This window comes from Amaranthus tricolor, chromosome 17 (genome assembly GCF_026212465.1).
Source record: "Amaranthus tricolor cultivar Red isolate AtriRed21 chromosome 17, ASM2621246v1, whole genome shotgun sequence".
Lineage (NCBI taxonomy): Eukaryota > Viridiplantae > Streptophyta > Magnoliopsida > Caryophyllales > Amaranthaceae > Amaranthus > Amaranthus tricolor.
The window spans coordinates 9770118-9789174 of NC_080063.1; the positions used below are offsets into that span (position 1 = coordinate 9770118).

The following is a 19057-nucleotide window of genomic DNA, read 5'->3' on the forward strand; positions in this document are numbered from 1 at the left end:
GCTATTGAGTTTCCTCCATTTTGAGTATGAGATCATGTTATTGTTTTACAAGTGGGTACTAATTAGGTCAGACTACGACCTCATCGATACCCACAAGTACAATCATCAAGACTTAAGCATACAAATACGTTATTGTTTTACGAATTGACTCAAAACTGTTTCAGAAAACGGTTTTGAAAGACTCCTCAATCTCTTGAAACGATCTTCCAAATAAAATTTTTAAACGCCCATACTCTCTATTCACACACCCCCTTCCCCCTCTAGAGAGTGTTCGACCTTCTATCAACTTTCAACGCAAAAAGGGTATGTAACTGTGTTAAATTATCAAATCATGACATTTATTTTGAACATTTTATTTCGAGTGCAAATCTATATTCTTATATATTGTCAATTATTTTAGTCTTATGGGATGTTCTTTTCATATTTGTGAGCTTCAATTAAGTTTATTATAATTTGGGGTGGGATTTTTAGTATTTACTGCTGCTTCTTCTGTTGTATTAAACAATTTTTGAAACCTTTAACTGTTTATATGTGAAGCTTCTTTTTCCCATGATTGTGGCTTTTCTATTCACTTTAAATTTTTTATGCTTGCTTTAGATATGGAGTTTCACAATGAAGTCAGCCTGCTGTATACATGAGTTTGTGATACAAATAGTGCCAAGAGCCTTGCCAAACAGATTATGCACAATTCGTTTGATAGAGTTTATTGTACTAATTACGAAGCAATGCACTTGTGAAGACTATTTTGCTAATTTTATTCGCAAAGGCTATTTACCTTCATTCATAATTCTTACAGAATCTTCTACGAGAATATGATCAGGATTGCTAAATGTGTCACACTCAACAAGGTAACATCTGCATCAAGAATGAAACATTCCTAAAAAATTATATTACTGTGTTTGATCTTTGACATGAATGTTTCATGAGTTCATTTGGATATGGTGTAGGTTTTTAGCATCTTTGGTTTTACTAACGAAGACCACATTGTTAAAATATTTTTTCCTACAACTGAGGCACTTTCTGTTGTATGCTTAAGTCTTGATGATTGTACCAGGTTTTTGTTGATAATTTATGTGTTGTTGCCTTTCAGTTTGTGTTATCGTTGCTACCATTGATGAAATGGGTTTTGGGTTTTGGTGAATATATTTTTTGGGCTGTATTAAAAACATGATAAAAATAATAACTTTTGGTTTAATCAGATTTTTTGTTTTTGGGGAGAGTAAAAAATGAAGCCTTTTCTTTATGCTTTTCTTGTCCAATTTGTTTGTATTTCCATGTAAATTTTGCTTTCTTACTTGTTTTTGGGAATGTTATGGGATTATTAACTGTGATTTTTGTGAATTTTACTTTGGTAATCAAACTTAAGGAAATGTTGATGAAGTAATATAAGGAGTATGGATAAGGTGTTTGATAAAAAGACAAAGAGAAAAAACGTTGTATATCTCACGGTTTCTTTAACTCTGCTTCTTTCACCTATGGCCTAACAAAAGTCTCCGTCCTTCACGCGTAGACTGCCAACTCCTTTGCTTACATCCCTCTCATTTTTTTTAGTTCTTTTCGTATTTCTAAGTTCGTGCTAATCAAGAGCAAAGCAATTTGGTAAGTTTTTTACTTCAATATGTTTGGGTATTTTCACTTGCTAGGCAAATTTCTTGAACAACAACAATTATTTTGAATTGATAATGTACTGTTTGGATTTGATTGGCTTTGTTTATAATTGTTTGTTTGATTGAATTTTTTGATGGTTTTTAAAGTCGGTCCATAAATTATTACAAAGTCTACATCAAGTATTGGTAATAATGCAGAGACCTATAATACTTGCTTCATCTCAATCAGAGTGCACAGCTGAGGAGGCTCATACATGTAGTAAGGTATAAATTATAATACTTTGTAAATACTTCTATTATTCTTGGTTTTAGATTACAACGAACAATGACTCATTAAAGTTTTTGCACGTCTTAATTAAGGTTGTGTTTGGATCGAAGGGATGATGTGGATTTTTAAACTTTGGGTAATTGTGGGAGGTTTTGAAAATTTTGAATTGTGGAGTGAAAATATTGAATCTTTGATTTCAAGCAATTTTTTTGAATATTTGTTTTTTAAGATTGTCATTTGGTTTATTGATTAATGGGTGAAATTTAATGTATATTCTAATTAGATAAATGGGTTTTAACAGTTGGATTGATATAGTTGGATTGTTGGTTTACAAGCATTATGCTGGGGTTAAGCTCTGTTAACTTTAGAGTTTTGATTTTTAAATTGTGGGGTTAAAAAACTCTAATTTCAATCCATTTTAATGTAAAATGTATTATTTGTTTATGAAATAAAATTGGTTTTAGTTTTTTGGTTTTCAAGTTGTAGGTTGTTTTGGCTACCCAGTTGGGTTAACTACATTGTTTAGTAGTGAGCCACTTGCTTAAACTTTTTTTAATTTATGAGCAAGCTGATGGTCTTAGTATGTTGGGTTCTGTATTTCTAGTGTATAAGTATTACTGTTGCTAAAAATCGTAGTTTATTCAAGATGTTTGTCTTCAACGTATATGAATGTTTGAACTCTGCATTCTAAAGTCATTCATCAGGATTTTAGAGTAAGAGTCATTCATTAGGGTAAATAGACTTGGTGAATTTTCTTTAGTAGAGGAATATAGTTTTATTAATGTAGAAGGTTGATATAAAATTGGCTTTCAAAGTTTACTGTTTATAAAGTAGAAAAGAATGGATTACTTGGGTGAATAAGATTCTAGATGACCAGAATGACTACCGAGATTATGTAGAATGATCAGAATGGTTTAACTTTGAAGTTCAAGTCCCTTTATGTATTAGTATTAGTTCTCAGTTTTCATCCTTGTTTTGCAAATGAACTTTTTTTAGCTTTGTTCTTTATAATCCAACAATAGAGACCCTAAAGACAAAGAAAAAGAAATCATAATAAACTCTAAAATCAAAGAAATATTGCCAAAATTAATTTTGGTTGGTTGGTTGGTTGGTTAAGTGCCTAAGCACACAATTGTTTTCCAAAAGTGTGAGCAATAATGATGTCTTTCTCGTAATACTATCTTGAGAGAAAGGAACTTGACCCTCATGTCTTCTACATGATAAACTAAAAGATTCTTCCTGCAAGTTGCCTCTGTACGTGTTGTCTTCACCTCTTCGCCATTCAGGAAAACATCGTTATTCTTTTTGAAGGCTTTTATTATGATTGCATTGTTAGCCCAAGTTTGTGTTGATTCATGTGGTTCTACCAAGAACCATCCACTCTAATTCCTGGTTTGCTTGTTAGCTCAACCTCTAAGTTGTAAGTACATTTTATTCAAGCGGGTATTTTCCGTGTTCAGGATTTTTCTTAGAATGACTTGTTCTTAGTCACTTATAGATTATATTCTCTTGTAGGTGAACGGCAGATGAAGTGAACAAGTGCAAACTCGACTTCTGATGACCTAGTAATATAGATTATATTTCCATTCGTATTATTATTAATGAAAGTGTATACAATAAAATATTCAGTTCAATAGTGTAACTTGAGGGACCACGTGCGTAGCACACGGCCCCACAACTAGTTTATATTAAATAAATCTACTTTTACATCATTTTAAATAAATTTTGGTCAAATAGTCAACTAAAGAAATATTTTGTACTAACTAGCTATTTAATATCACAAAAGTTACTTTTTATTATAAAATCTCAAAGAAAACACTTCAATATTAATAACTTACAAAAAAATATTCCAAATATATCTTTTTTAACTTGTTATTTTTATTATTATCATACAAATAGTTTGTAATAATTTTAAATTGTAAATACCACTTTTTTATATGATAGTGACAGAATGGCATATGAGTATTTGTTAACCTTTTTCACTTAAAACAACTTCATTTAATTAATTTATCATAGTGAAGTCTCATTTTATATAACTAATATAAAAAACTTAAAAAATAGAAACTTTTACTCAATAACTTAGATATTTAATATAATATTAAGGATAAGCTTTAATATAAAAGATAACGTATAATAACACACAACTTTATAAACTACTTTTAAGGCTTATATAAAAATATCAACCATAATTCTAACATAACCATTCTTAATATAATAACATTCCTACATAACTCATAAACATAGTAATACTAGTTTATAACATAGATAGTACTCAAAATCACTAATACATAATAGTTCACCCAACTTCCTAAACATATCCAAATATTATTAATTAACATACTAAAAATATTTTTAGCATAACATACTTAAATACTCCAAGCTCCAATGCTCCATGAGTGATAGTTCATTGCTCACTGTTCATTGTTCATTGTTCATTGTTCATTATTGGTTGTTCTTTGATCATTGTTCATTGTTCTTTAATCATTGCTCATTGTTCATTGTTCTTTAATCATTGTTCATTGTTCATTGCTCAATGTTCATTGTTCATTATTCATTATTAATTGTTTATTGCTCATTATTCATTGTTCATCGTTCTTGGATCAATGTTTATCGTTCTTTGATCAATGTTCATTGTTCATTATTCATTGACCATTTTTCATTGTCCATTGTTCATTGGCCATTCTTCATTGTCGATTGTACATTGATCATTGTTCATTTTTCATTGTTCATTGTTCATCGTTCATGGTTTATTATTCATTGTTCTTTGATCATTGTTCATTGTTCATTGCTCATTGTTTATAGTTCATTTTTCATTGTTCATTGTTCATTGCTCATTGTTCATTGTTCATTGTTCATTTCTCATTGTTCATTGTTCATTGTTCATTATTTATCTTTCTTTGATCATTATTCATTTCTCATTGTTCTTTGTTAATTGTTCATTGTTAATAGTTCATTACTCATTGTTCATTGTTCATTGTTTATTGTTTATTGTTCATTGTTTATCGTTTATCGTTCATTGTTCATTATTTATTGTTTATTGTTCATCGTTCATTGTTTATTGATCATTGTTAAATGTTCATTGTTCATTATTCATTGGTCATTGTCCAATGTTCATAGTTCATTGTTGATTGTTGTCTGATCATTGTTCATTGTTCATTGTTGATTGTTTATCGTTCTTTGATCATTGTTCATTTTTCATTGTTCATTGTTCAATATTCATCATTCATCGCTCATTGTTCATTGTTCATTGTTCATTGTTCATTATTTATTGTTTATTGTTCATTGTTCATTGTTCATTGTTCATAGTTCATAGTTCATTGTTCATTGTTCATTGTTCATAGTTCATTGTTCATGGTTCATTGTTCATTGTTCATTGTTCATTGTTCATTGTTCAATGTTCTTTGTTCATTGTTCATTGTTCAATGTTCTTTAGTCATTGTTCATTGTTCAACGTTCATTGTTCATCGTTCATTGTTTATTGTTCATTGTTCAGTGTTCATTGTTCATCGCTCATTGTTTATTGTTCATTGTTCTTTCATCATTGTGCATCCTTAATTGTCCTTTTTCATTGTTTATTGTTCATTGTTCATTGTCATTACTCATTGTCCATTGTTCATTGTTCATTGTTCACTGTTCATTCTTCATTGTTCATTGGACACTGTTCATTATTCATTGTTTGTTGTTTTGTGATCATTGTTCATTGTTCATTGTTCTTTGATTATTGTTCATTGTTCGTTGTTCATTGTTCATTGTTCATTGTTCATTGCACATTGTTCATTGTTCATTGTTCATTGCACATTGTTCATTGTTCATTGTTCATTGTTCATTGTTTATCTTTCTTTGATCATTGTTCATTTTTAATTGTTCTTTAATTAATGTTCTTTGTTAATTTTTCATCGCTGTTTGTTCATCGTTCATTGCTCATTGTCCATTGTTCATAGTTCATTGTTCTACGTTCATTGTTCTTTTATCATTGTTCATTGTTCATTGTTCATTGTTCATTGTTCATTGTTCATTGTTAATTGTTCATTGTTCATTGTTCATTGTTCATTGTTCATTGATCATTGTTTATTCTCCATTGTTAATTTTCCATTCTTCATTGTTCATTGTTCATTGTTCATTGTTCATTGTTAATTGTTCATTCATTATTGTTTATTATTTTTTGTTCATTGTTCATTGTACATTATTCATTGTTCATTGTTCATTGTTCATAGTTCATTGTTCATTGTTCGTTGTTCATTGTTCATTGTTTATCGTTTATCGTTCATTGTTCATTGTTCAATGTTCATTGTTCATCATTCATTGTTTATTGTTTAGTGTTCATTGTTCATTGTTCATCGTTCATTGGTTATTGTTCATTGTTCATTTGATCATTGTTTATCGTTCATTGGTCATTGGTAATTGGTCATTGTTCATTGTTTATTGATCATTCATCATTGCTCATTGTCCATTGTTCATTGATCATTGTTCATTGTTCATTGTTCATTTTTCATTGTTTTCTGTTCATTGATCATTGTTCATTGTTCATTGTTCTTTGATCATTGTTCTTTGTTCATTATTCATTTTTCATTGCTCATTGTTTATTGTTCATTGTTCCTTGTTCATTGTTCTTTGATTATTGTTCTTTGTTCATTGTTCTTTGATCATTGTTCTTTGTTCATTGTTCATTCTTAATTGTTCATTCCTCATTGTCCATTATTCAGTGTACATTATTCATTGTTCAGTGCTCATTCTTCATTCTTCATTGTTCATTGTTCATTGTTTATAATCTTTCTTTAATCATTGTTCATTGGTCAATGTTCTTCGTTTATCGTTCATTGTTCATTGTTGTTTGATCATTGTTCATCATTTATCGTTCATTGTTCATTGTTCATTATTCATTTTTCATTGTTCATTGCTCATTGTTCATTGTTCATTATTCAATGTTCAGTGTTCAATGTTCATCGTTCATTGTTCATTGTTCATTGTTCATTTTTCATTGTTCATTGTCCATTGTTTATTGTTCATTCTTCATTTTTCATTCTTCATTCTTCATTCTTCATTGATCATTGTTCATTTTTCAATGATTATTGTTTATTATTTATCGTTCATTGTTCATTGTTCATTGCTCATTGTTCATTGTTCATTTTTCATTGTTCATTGTTTATTGTTCATTGTTCATTGTTCATTGTTCATTGTTTTTTGATAATTGTTTATTGTTCATTGTTCATCACTCATTGATCATTGATCGTTGTTCATTGTTTATTGTTCATTAATCATTGCTCATTGTCCATTGTTCATAGTTCATTGTTCATCGTTCATTGTTCATCGTTCATTGTTCATTGTTCATTATTCATTGTTCATTGTTCATTGATCATTGTTCATTGTCCTTTCTTCACTGTTCATTGTTCATTGTTCATTGTTCATCGTTTATTGTTCATTGTTTATTGTTTATCCATTGTTGTTTATTATTTATTGTTCTGTTCATTGTTCATTGTTCATAGAATATTCTAAACTCCCAAAATAATTGTCGAACACTAAAATGATGATGTTTTAAGTACCCAAAATAGTTATCCAACCCTAAAATGCTAGGAAAATAAATATTTATGCTCCATCTTCTAAAATTTATCAACTATAAAAAAAATATTTAGTTCTTAATTTTATAAAGTGAATTTAGGAGGAAAATGGAAGAAAAATTGTGGGGTATGAATTTGTAGATGTATACGTGGAAGGGTAGGAAATATATAAGTTTTGCTTCAAATATCCTATATTGAACTCTTAAGTAAAAATTAGTATATAAAGGAGATATTTAGGGGAGAAAATCTTAAAGAGTTTGGATATAAAAATAAAAAGTATGCTCCAAATCTAAGTCCATATCCATCAAACATGATGGTAAGGAGTTTGATTTCTTTTCAAACTTACTTTACTTATGTAAGTATACTAGCTCGAAATATTATTATAGGTTTTGACCAAATAGCTTTTGGCGTTTAAAAATTAGTTTAGGTATTAAACTAGCTTAAAAACTTAGTTAAATTTATTAATAAAAATATAATAATTTAAAATGGTTTAATAAAAGTGTTAAAGTCATCAAAATAATTGTTAACGAAATTATTTAAGAAATAAGAATTTTAAATTTAAAGTTTTAGTAAACCATAAAGTAACTAACGATTTTGAACTTTTTGTAATATAAAGATATAATCAAAACTTTTGGGCTCATAAAAAGTGATAATACCTTATTTTGTGTATTTTTTCATTTGAGTTTCAGTTTTATTAAGTGGAATTTATATTTAACTATATAACAATTAGAGAAATTACTTTATAAAATAGTTTTATTGATGTGATTCTCTAGATGATAATTCTAGCTTTATTAGAAGATCATTATGTAAATATATAATTTCAAGCAAAGAAGAAGAAGTAGAGCAAAAAATCGGATCAAACTAGGATGCGCGGCCCGCAAAGTTTTACCCGGCCCGCGCACGTCAGTCTGTAGGCTGGGCGGGCATTTCAGATTTTCCATTTCGGCTTTCATTTTCAATTGGATATTTAGAGGGGTTTAGGAGGCAACTTGCAAAGACTAATGATAAGAAAATCCAATGGCAAGAAGCTTCATCAAATCTTTATAAATAGGCAAGAAAGCTTAGGAATGGGATCATCCTGTAATTTTTCATTAAAATACTTCTTCTTCTTCATTTCTGTTTTGCCATGGTTATGGAGCTTTAATTTTAAATTTTCATTTCTTGAGGAAGGTTGATTGAAAACTTCTAATTACTCATTGTAAGAATTTCTCTACTTAATATACTTTTGATTATTGAAATGTTCTTATTTAGATCTTATGAATGTTGTTTGAATTGGCAATCTACTATTGTTATAATTGTTACAACATTCATTTTAAATCTATTTACAAAATCAGTTAATTTTGTATTTGGATTAATGGTAGCAATTAGTTCTAACTGTGAATGTTGATTATGAATGGTTAGAATCCAAAAGAACTTTTCATTTTGATTGAAGACTACTTGCTTAAATAGTTTTAGCAAACCTATTGATTCTCTTTTTCTAAAGCTATTGTTGGGTTGAATTTTATCTCTAATTGTATTGAATTAACTAATGATAAGAGCTTTACATTCAAACAGATTTTAATGTTTAGCTACACTTAAGGAGAATAAAAGTATAATCATCCTCACAATAGGTAGTCAAAAGTGAATTTCTTAAGTAGAGCATTCAATGATCAATGAGAAACAAGAAGTGTACAATCAACTTAACCCAAGATATCCTTTCCATTGATTTTTAGAAAACACCATTGTTATAGATTTCACTTAGTTAATAGCTTGTTCAAGTTATTTTATTTTTGAAAGACAAATTAAAACCCCCCTTTCCTTTGTGTTATTGATTGTTTTCAATTTCCTTTTTCAAAGCACATATTGTACTAAAACCTCCTCAAATCCCATCTCTCTATGGATACGAACCTTACTACCCTACTACATTAATATGTATTTGGAAAGTAAGTTAATTTATTTTTTGTTAGAGTTTAGGCGACTGAGAAATAACCTACCAAAGTTTGGTGTCGTTGCCGGAGAGATTGGCATGTTTGTATGTTTTAGTGTGAATTGTGGATTGTGTGTTATTATTCCTTGTTTATGGTACATACTCGTAACTCTAACAAGGAGAAATTATAGTACGACCCCAAATTGGAACTAACCCTTTTTAGGTTAAGGAAGGAATTACAAAACAATTTTCTGGAGTTACCATTTGTAGTAGAAGTATAAGAAGAAATGGCTCGAAGGGAGAATCGTACCTTAAGGGAGCTCACTTCTCCTAATATTGATCAACAACCCTTGTGCATTACATATCAACAAGAAGATGAAGGTGGCACTTTTGAGCTTAAATCGTGTTTAATTCATTTGCTACCTTCATTCCATGGGTCAAATGGAGAAGATCCCAACAAGTTTTTATCTGAATTTCATGTGATTTGTGGTGGTATGAGACCGAATGGAGTAACAGAGGAGAAGGTGAAACTTAGAGCATTCCCTTTTACCGTAAAGGATCAGCTAAGGATTTACTTTATTATTTACCACCCGGTTGCACCACTTGGGCAGAAATGAAAAAGAGGTTCCTTGAAAAATACTTTCTAGCTTTAAAATCATCCACTCTAAAGAAAGAAATCAGCAACATTGAACAAAATAGTGATGAATCATTTATGAGTATTGGGAAACATTTAAAAGGTTGTGTGCGAATCATTTATGAGTAATTTCAAGTATATAACTATTGTTTACGATTCTAAGCTTTTCAATACAGTAATATATACCAAATAGTGTTGTGTGCCAAGTTTCGCGCCATACAAACCAAGATTGAACCACTTTATGGGTGAAAGCACAAAAAACGTTTAAAAGACCTCAAAAACGCAACTAAGCACGTAATTTCATGCATATGACTATTGTTTCGATTCTAACCATTTCAACACAAAAATATATACAAAAGATTGTTGCGTGCCACGGTTTGTGCCAAACAAACAAAGTTTGAACCACTTTAAGCGCAAAAGTGCCAAAATAGCTTTAAAAACTCAAAAACGCAACTTAGCACGTAATTTCAAGCATATGACTATTGTTTTCGATTCTAACTGTTGCAACACAATAGTATATACCAAATAGTGTTGTGTGCCAACTTTCGTGGCAAACAAACCGTGTTTGAACCACTTTATGCGAGAAAGTGGCAAAAACAACTTACCACTTAATTTCAAGCATATGACTATTGTTTTCGATACTAACCATTTCAACTTAATCAATATACGAAATAGTGTTGTGTACCAAATTTCGTACCAAACGAACCCATTTTGAACCGCTTTATGCGAGATAGTGCCAAAAACGTTTAAAAACCTCAAACACGCAACTTAGCACGTAATTTCAAGCATATGACTATTGTTTTCGATTCTAAACATTTCAACAAAATAACATATACCAAATAGTGTTGTGTGCCAAGTTTCGTGGCAAACAAACCCTTTTTAGAACCATTTTATGCGAGAAAGTGCCAAAAACGCTTTAAAAACCTCAAATACACAACATAGCACGTAATTTCAAGTATATGACTATTTTTTTTCGATTCTAATCTTTTCAACACAATTTTATATAACAAATAGTGTTATGTGACAAACTTCGCGCCAAACAAACAAAGTTTCAACCACTTTATGCAAGAAAGTGCCTAAAACCTTTAAAAAACCTCAAACACGCAACTTAGCACGTAATTTCAAGCATATGACTATTTTTTCGATTCTAAACATTTCATCACAATAATATATACCAAATAATGTTGTGTGCCAAGTTTCGTGGCAAACAAACCAAGTTTGAACCATTTTGTGCGAGAAAGTGCCAAGAACGCTTAAAAAAACCTCAAAAATGATACTTAGCACGTAATTTCAAGCATATGACAATTGTTTTTGATGATAACCATTTCAACATAATAATCTATACCAAATAGTTTTGTGTGCCAAGTTTCGTGGCAAACAAACCAATTTTAAACCACTTTACGCGAGAAAGTGCCAAAAACGCTTAAAAAAAAACTTCAAAAACGAAACTTTGCACGTATTTTCAAGTATATGAGTATTGTTTACGATTCTAAGCTTTTCAACACAATAATATATACCAAATAGTGTTGTGTGCCATGTTTCGCGCAAAACAGTTTGAACCACTTTATGGGAGAAAGTGCAAAAAACATTTAAAAGACCTCAAAAACACAACTTGGCACGTAATTTCATGCATATGACTATTGTTTCGATTTTAACCATTTCAACACAATAATATATACCAAGTAGTTTTGTGTGCCAACTTTCGTTGCAAACAAACCATGTTAGAACCACTTATGCGAGAAAGTGCCAAAAATAAAATCATTCACAAAATTTTTAAAAGTTGATCAACTAAAATCTTCTTTATTTAATGAGAAAAACATCATTATGCTATCTCAAAGGGACATAATCGATGTGTGATCGTTCTGTCCTCAGCTGATATCATTGCTGAAGATATTGAAAGAAAAGACACTAACTGGTCAGTTCTAATCATTGTCTCATTATACACATACCAACACCCAACACATAACCTTCCTACACACAACAGCTATCCAATAAACCCACCCATACAGAACACATCAGCACAGCAGACACACTAGACACCCACCGACACCAACCCACCCACAACAGGATATAAAACAACCCCACTGAAAAACATAAACCTACCACAGTTTTAAGTGTACTTGAACTTCTCGACTTCACCTATAATAAAAAACAATAGGACTATGCTTTTGAAAAAACCAACGAGATTCCTAGTAGAGTAACAAATCATGTTTTTGATGTTGTAATTTGAATTGCGTCTTCCAGCAATGCAAACGTCTAAGCAATTTATAAGGACATTCTTGAAAAAATGCGTACAACATTCATTAAAATAGGAAGAGTTACAAATTGGACCTTCCTGGTGTTGAATCTCAGCTTCTGTTGTCACTTGGTACCTTTGCATCCAATACAAATTGGACCTTCTTAGGGCAACCATAAGTTATTGCAGCCATAATTCTACAAATGACCTTTATCAGTATAATTACTTCATTGCTAAAAGGGATTGAATCACTATATCAAGCATCAAAACCCAAAATGAATCATAGCAACAAAATAAATAAAAAGAATAAAGGCTTAAGCCAATAGCTTCTTTTCATTGTTACAGGGAACCTTATTACTTAACTTATTACTAGTTTAACATTAATATATTGACACTTCACCAATTTTTGCAAGATCAACTGCTCACGGTCATAGGTATTCAAAGTGTAAATAATTCCTATCAAATACTTAAAATCAACAAAATTTAATCAAAAACATCTGAATTCTAATACAATTTATAACATATTAGGGAAATTCCTCAATAGTGAATTCAACAAAAAGAAAGGTGCAGATGCTAGTCAAGATTTTCAATTGTTAGGGAAAAATAGCTATATGAACTTTTGATATTCGTCAATATTAAAAAAATTAGGGTTCAGATAAAATGAGTTGAATAACCATGAAATAACTAGAGTATGTAATGTCGAAATATGATTTTCATCACAATTCAAAATTACAACTTTTTTAGGGTTCAAATAAAATAAAATCAGTACATGCAAATCAATATGAACAAATAGAATAGAATCTAACCTTGGAAAAAGATATACTATCAAGCTCGACAATTACAACCTCGAGTCATCTAATCTACACAAATTGACGGACAATCAGAACAAATTATCAGGATAATTAACTGAGGTGAGGAGAAAAAAGTAGGATGCCTCTCTGGAAAGATAAAACTTGAAGTCTAAGAAGGGGATGTTTGAGAAGATGTTGCTGCAGCTGCCATTGTCGTCTTTTAAGTGTTGTTCTCACCTTCGCTTTCTGAAATGAATTAGAAATTGCGATTATGAAACCTACGAATTAAATTACGAGCAATAACAATGAATCAGAAACTTGGGTGCTAAATTATGAACATCATCGCATAGCAGGAACAATGAACAATGATTGTTGTAAAATGATGATGAATTAGGGTTGAGGCTGGGAAAAACCCCTCTTTCATTTCTTTTGAGCATCTTTTCTTTCCCGTGAAAATTGAGAAGATTTTTAAATTTTGCTATTTTTTGTTTGGTAGAAGCATTATTGTTCATTTTTTTCCTTTAAAATCCGAATCCTTCTAAATACTACATAAATTTGCTTAGATGCCCAAAATAATGCTTATAAGTGTGGTTAATTAGTCTTATATCCACTTATAAGCGTCGGCAAGTTTTAGTGCATATTTAAGTTTTTGTCTTTAGATTTACTTTTCCCCATGTTATGAGTGAGGATATTTATCCATGTTTATTAAGCGTGGATAAATAAATGTGGATAAATACAATATTTTTTGCATTGAAACCATATTAAAGTAGATCTAGATACACATGAAAGGTCGCATCTAAATAACATGCATAGATTCCAACTACTGGATTTGGGATATTTGGCAAAATATAATGGATAGAGTTGACCTTTCTTTTCTTATTAACCGTAAAGGAGTATAATAGAACTATAGAAGACTTCATATTGTAATGGATTTTATAATGCCACCAAATATAGAATAAATCAAATAAGTTGATTTAACAATTAATTATAACTGGCTTACTACTCGCAATAATATCTTTATCTTTAAATTAATCCAAACTCAAAAAAAAATTGTACTCAAAAGATATTACATGAAGAAATTACACACCGACTTTTATCAGTTATTGTTATTCTAGCATTATAAATTAACTATTGTTAGAGTTTTATAAACGGCCTAATCAGGGCTGGCTCTGGAATTTTAAGGGCTTAGGGTGAAACTCAAATTATAAGCCCTCACGATAAAAAATGACACAATGAGATATAACTTAAAAAAATGAAAAAAGTATTATGACCTAGCTTGATAGTTAACAATCCTATCTTCCACACAATAGATTTGCGTTCAAATTCTCTCTTAAATACAAAATTACAATTTTTTAGAGGGTTTGGGCATAGGTCCGACTTGACCTTGCCTTAGGGCCGACTAGACCTAATCATATTATTCTTCTAATGGTTTGGGGCTAAACATTGTTATTGACACTATGAAAACAATTCAATTTGAAAACAAAACAAAAAAATTCTGAGGAAAGAGATTTAGTGACAACATTGATGACAAAAAACTTTATCGCCAAAATACCTTGTTAAAATTATGAGAGTTTTTGTACACATACCCACTAATCTCTAATTTGGGACAAGCATTAAAATTATGAGTTTTTCTAATCATGATACTAATCTCAAATAGTCAATTATAGCCAATCTATGGGATACATTAAAATAAGATCCAAAATAAAAATTTATGTCTTAAAGTTGAGAATCTATGAATATATACATATATGCGTTTGGTTTGCTTCCTGCTTCCTTGTTTGGAGGCTGGCCATACTACTTGGTGCTTGCCCATATCTTTCAAAGCTAAATTGCATGGATACTGGAAAAGTGGAAGTCCCTTTCCACAGCCAATAATACAAAATAATGTCCAAAGCTTATGGGGACGAATCTTATACATCGAAAGTTACATTTCATATGTTTCATGCATAATTTCATGTGCTCATTGTAAAAATTGTTAACACTAAAGATTCAAAGCGATACAAGTTACACATATACATATACATATTTTTAAATGTATGTTTGAATCTATTCCTTGATAGCGCTATTTAAATAAGAGTATCCCTGGAGACTGGAGATTTCCTTGTGCATCGATTGAGGGAACATATAGTGTACATGGAATAACTATGGCAATAAAGGGTTTGTGAGACCTAATATGACACTTAAACATACATGACATGACATACTCCTCGATAAGTTTTGTTCTATAGTACAGTGTGAAATGGCTTTTGTTTTGGAAAAAATTTATTTACTGTCTGTATTATATGGGAGAAGGGTAATGTCTATAGTATGTCAAAGATTCAAAGTACAGAGTTGTCCAACCCTGTCCTATGAACTTTTTTCTTAAGCTTATTTTTTAAAATATTTAGATTAATTAATAAGTATCACGTCAAAATTTTTTTAAAAATAAGTTTTTAGGGAAAATGTTGTTCCAGGCAGTATTTTTGTACCCTAATGAGCTGAAATATTGGTTTTGGGCAGTTGGAGGGGAAAAATATTGCCTGAAATAGTGTTTTCCCAGTTCATGAAAAACACTACCCTTGGCAGCATCTTTCCTCATTATGTTTTTTTTTTTTTTGTTTTTTTTCACTACAAACATTTCTATGTAATTTCTTATGTTTGAATAACCAAATATATATAACATATATTAAACATCAAAATACTTAATTAAAATGCATAATACATAGTCAAAATATATAAAAAAATTTTAATTTTAAAATTAACAAATTAAAATATTATACAAATTAATTATTTAAAAAGCTATTAACCACACTGACGTTGTGTACAACCACGTCTGTTATATCCTGTTATGTTGCAGAAGCCACATTTGACTTCTTTATCAGTACGGTCATTCATTTCATTACGCAACCTCTTTCACCTTAGACGTCCTTTTGTTCGTACTCTACTAGCATCCACAATCAAGCGAGGGTCATTATATTCTCTCCATTGAGCAGTGTCAAGCACATCTTCAGATGCTAGTGGGATGAATTGGTTATTCCCATCAATATGAATAGCAGCTAGTAGCTTTCCTTTGTATTTTCCATACAATTCAGTTCCATTAATGATAGGAAGGCAATTGTTTAAATCCATCAATACAAGATTTGAATGCCCAAAATAACCTATTGAACACATTTACACCATGATTTTCTGATTTATATACCCATTTTACAGCCATACCTAGATGTGCATCTCTTAAAGCTTGCATATAATGTAGAAGACGCTCATATGATTGTTTCCAACTACGATAAAACTCTGCAAATGCAGCTTGCATACCAGACTATACTTTGAAGTAAGTACTTTTATGATGGTACGTTGTGTTTACCATCTCAATAATCACACCAACCTTAATAGTTGGATCCAATCGAACATACGTATACTTTTTAGGTAGTGATCTATAACGGAAGAGTTTAAATGGTGCACACCCAAAGTATGGTTGTCACTAACACAAGTAGATGCATGTCGACCTTTATATGTCACAATGGTCCACAAAGGCACACCACCATACTTCTGTCGAGCACGATGCTTCCAACCACTAGAATTAGAACAAATTAAATCAAGAATAATTTTGTTTGATGTTCGACAAGTATATGATTGATTCACCTTAATGCAGTAATTTTTCACCGCTTCAATAAAGTTTTTTCGTACTTGTAAAATCCATACCCTTAATATTTTCATACGGATCGTGCTTAATATTTTGCACTGATACAAATATTTTATTCGATTCAACATTTCAGATCTTATATAACTTTGGTTAGGAGTATATGGATGAAAAAAATTAAACGTAAATAATGTTTTGATAACATGACAAGAAAATTTGGGTTAATAAATGAAGTAAGGCCGATAGATGAAGTAGTGCGTGCCTTGCATCGTCTATAAAATTTTAATATTGAGTTTTAAAAATGTGGTGTTTATAATTGATATTGAGTTTGAAAACATCTCATGGATGAATTAAAAAGTGGTGTTACTGACATTGTGTTTTAAAATAATTTATAAACTTTTTCTATTTTATTATTTGAATAATAATGTACAAAAATATAATATTATGATTTTAACTATTAAAATAAACAACTTCAATTAGGGACAGAATTATATCCTTAAGTTTAACTTCAAGGTGAATATTGATCATGATAATTAATTTGGCGTCTTATCTAAATATGAAAATTTATAAAAGTATTATACCAAACTAAAAGGATAAATACAAAAATTTGATTCGGATAGAACAATTGTTATTTTTTTGTTCAATTTGTTAGTGTATAAAAAAAATCTAATGACATTCCTAAATAAATTAGGAAAAATTGTGGAGAAAATTTCTATTTTTATTTGATTTCCCTACAATAATTTTAAATATTAATTAATCATGAATAATTTCATCTATTAATAGTTGTTTTCGGTGGCAATATGATTTTACTTATTACCGGTTATGAAGAGAATTAATTTATTTTTTACTTTATTAAATAACTTTATTCTGTCTTACCTAACTCTTTACCTTCTTCCTCCTTCATAACTGATTTTTATCAACTGATTTTTTTTGCATATGCATGAAAATGGAAGTAGTGCATACTCCCTGATTTTGTAGACTTATTATATACACTGATTTTATGCATTAGTAGCATTTGAATACATATTTGTACACTGATTTTTTGCTTATTCACTAATTTTTTGCATTTGAACATCAGCATCTCATTTTCTGCTTATACACTGATTTTGTTTGACGAAATGTTAAGCATGGAAAAACCGCCTAAATATTTGACTTGGTTCGTCAGATGCACACAAATTCATTGATCTTAAAAGCTTGGGCTTCTATAAATGCTCCCTTAATTTTCATATGTGACATAGGAAGACATGTGCATGCTTAGATATTAAAATCTGATGCATATACTCACTGATCTGTACATCAAGTTTATACATCAGGTTTATACACTGATTTGTGCACAGATCAGTAGCTTTTCATTATATACATTGCTCTGTACATTTTGAAATATAAATTGATTTTGTTCCGTACATTGTATATAGAATGATTTCATATCAGATTGGAGTGAGAATGGTTTTTAATGGAGAAGAAGAAGGTATATGAGAGAAAAAAATGGTTTTTAATGCAGAAGAAGGTTAACTGGTTTCAATGGAGGAAATATCATGCAAGAAGAAGATGCTTGGAAGAAGAAGAAGAAGGTCAACAAATCACTTGTTGCAACCTGCTTGGGATTCTTGTACAAAAATCAGACAAAAATGGGATTATTTTGAGCAAGTTTTACCATAAATTAATGCCAATGCAATTATAAAAAGGGTGTTAACCACTCCATACGTGATGACAAATAAACTTGTCTCTTAAATGAAATAATAATTCCAATATACTATATCTTAATATTATATAACATAAGTTATTCTTCGTATATGTTGCTAATGTATAAATTTACAGATTTCGCATTACATGCGTCCAAATTGCAGCGGATATGGATACTTTTTTTGGGATGTGTGCTTTTATGGATATTGTTTCGGTAATAAAATGAGAAATTGTAAGAGACACTTGAAACACCTGAAGTGAAAGTGTTATCAAAGTCAATAGTTAGTGAAGTGGAAATGAGATTAAATCCCTCCGTAGAAATAACCTAAAGTCCTGCAACACAACACGTTAGCCTTGCCCGGGGGTGATCTCCCGGAAAACCCCTCTGACACACTCAAGTTAGATCAGAGATGAGAGATCAATGAATAAATAATAACAAATTGAATGCCAGATTTATATTTTATCATTAGGGAATGTAATAGACAAGTAGGGATGGTTATTCTGAGATTATTCTCAATTCTTCACTTTGGGAGAAATACTCTGTAACTTTCAATTATTTTCGTTCATCATTTGGTATTCAACTTCAAGTATCATTTCTTTATCTTTTCCTTGTTATTACTTTTAATCATGTTTTCTTTAATTAATTCTTGTTTTGTTGCATTTGATATGTGTGAGTAGTTTCTTAATCTAGGGTTAGATGGAACCCTAGCAATGATTTTGATGATGAATTATTGAATCTCAATCCCTTTTTGTTATGCATA

At 30.2% G+C, this 19057-nt stretch overlaps 1 long non-coding RNA gene across 2 annotated transcripts; it reads left to right on the top strand.

Annotated features, from left to right (window-relative positions):
- The first annotated feature begins 1317 nt into the window (after positions 1 to 1317).
- On the top strand, positions 1318 to 3587 carry LOC130803864 (uncharacterized). 2 transcript variants are annotated; one of them, XR_009039948.1, is made up of 2 exons: positions 1318 to 1599; positions 1755 to 3587. It is a non-coding gene; the product is annotated as an uncharacterized LOC130803864 (long non-coding RNA). The 2 variants fall into 2 exon arrangements; XR_009039949.1 differs by having other exon boundaries at positions 1806 to 3587.
- The last annotated feature ends 15470 nt before the right edge of the window (positions 3588 to 19057 follow it).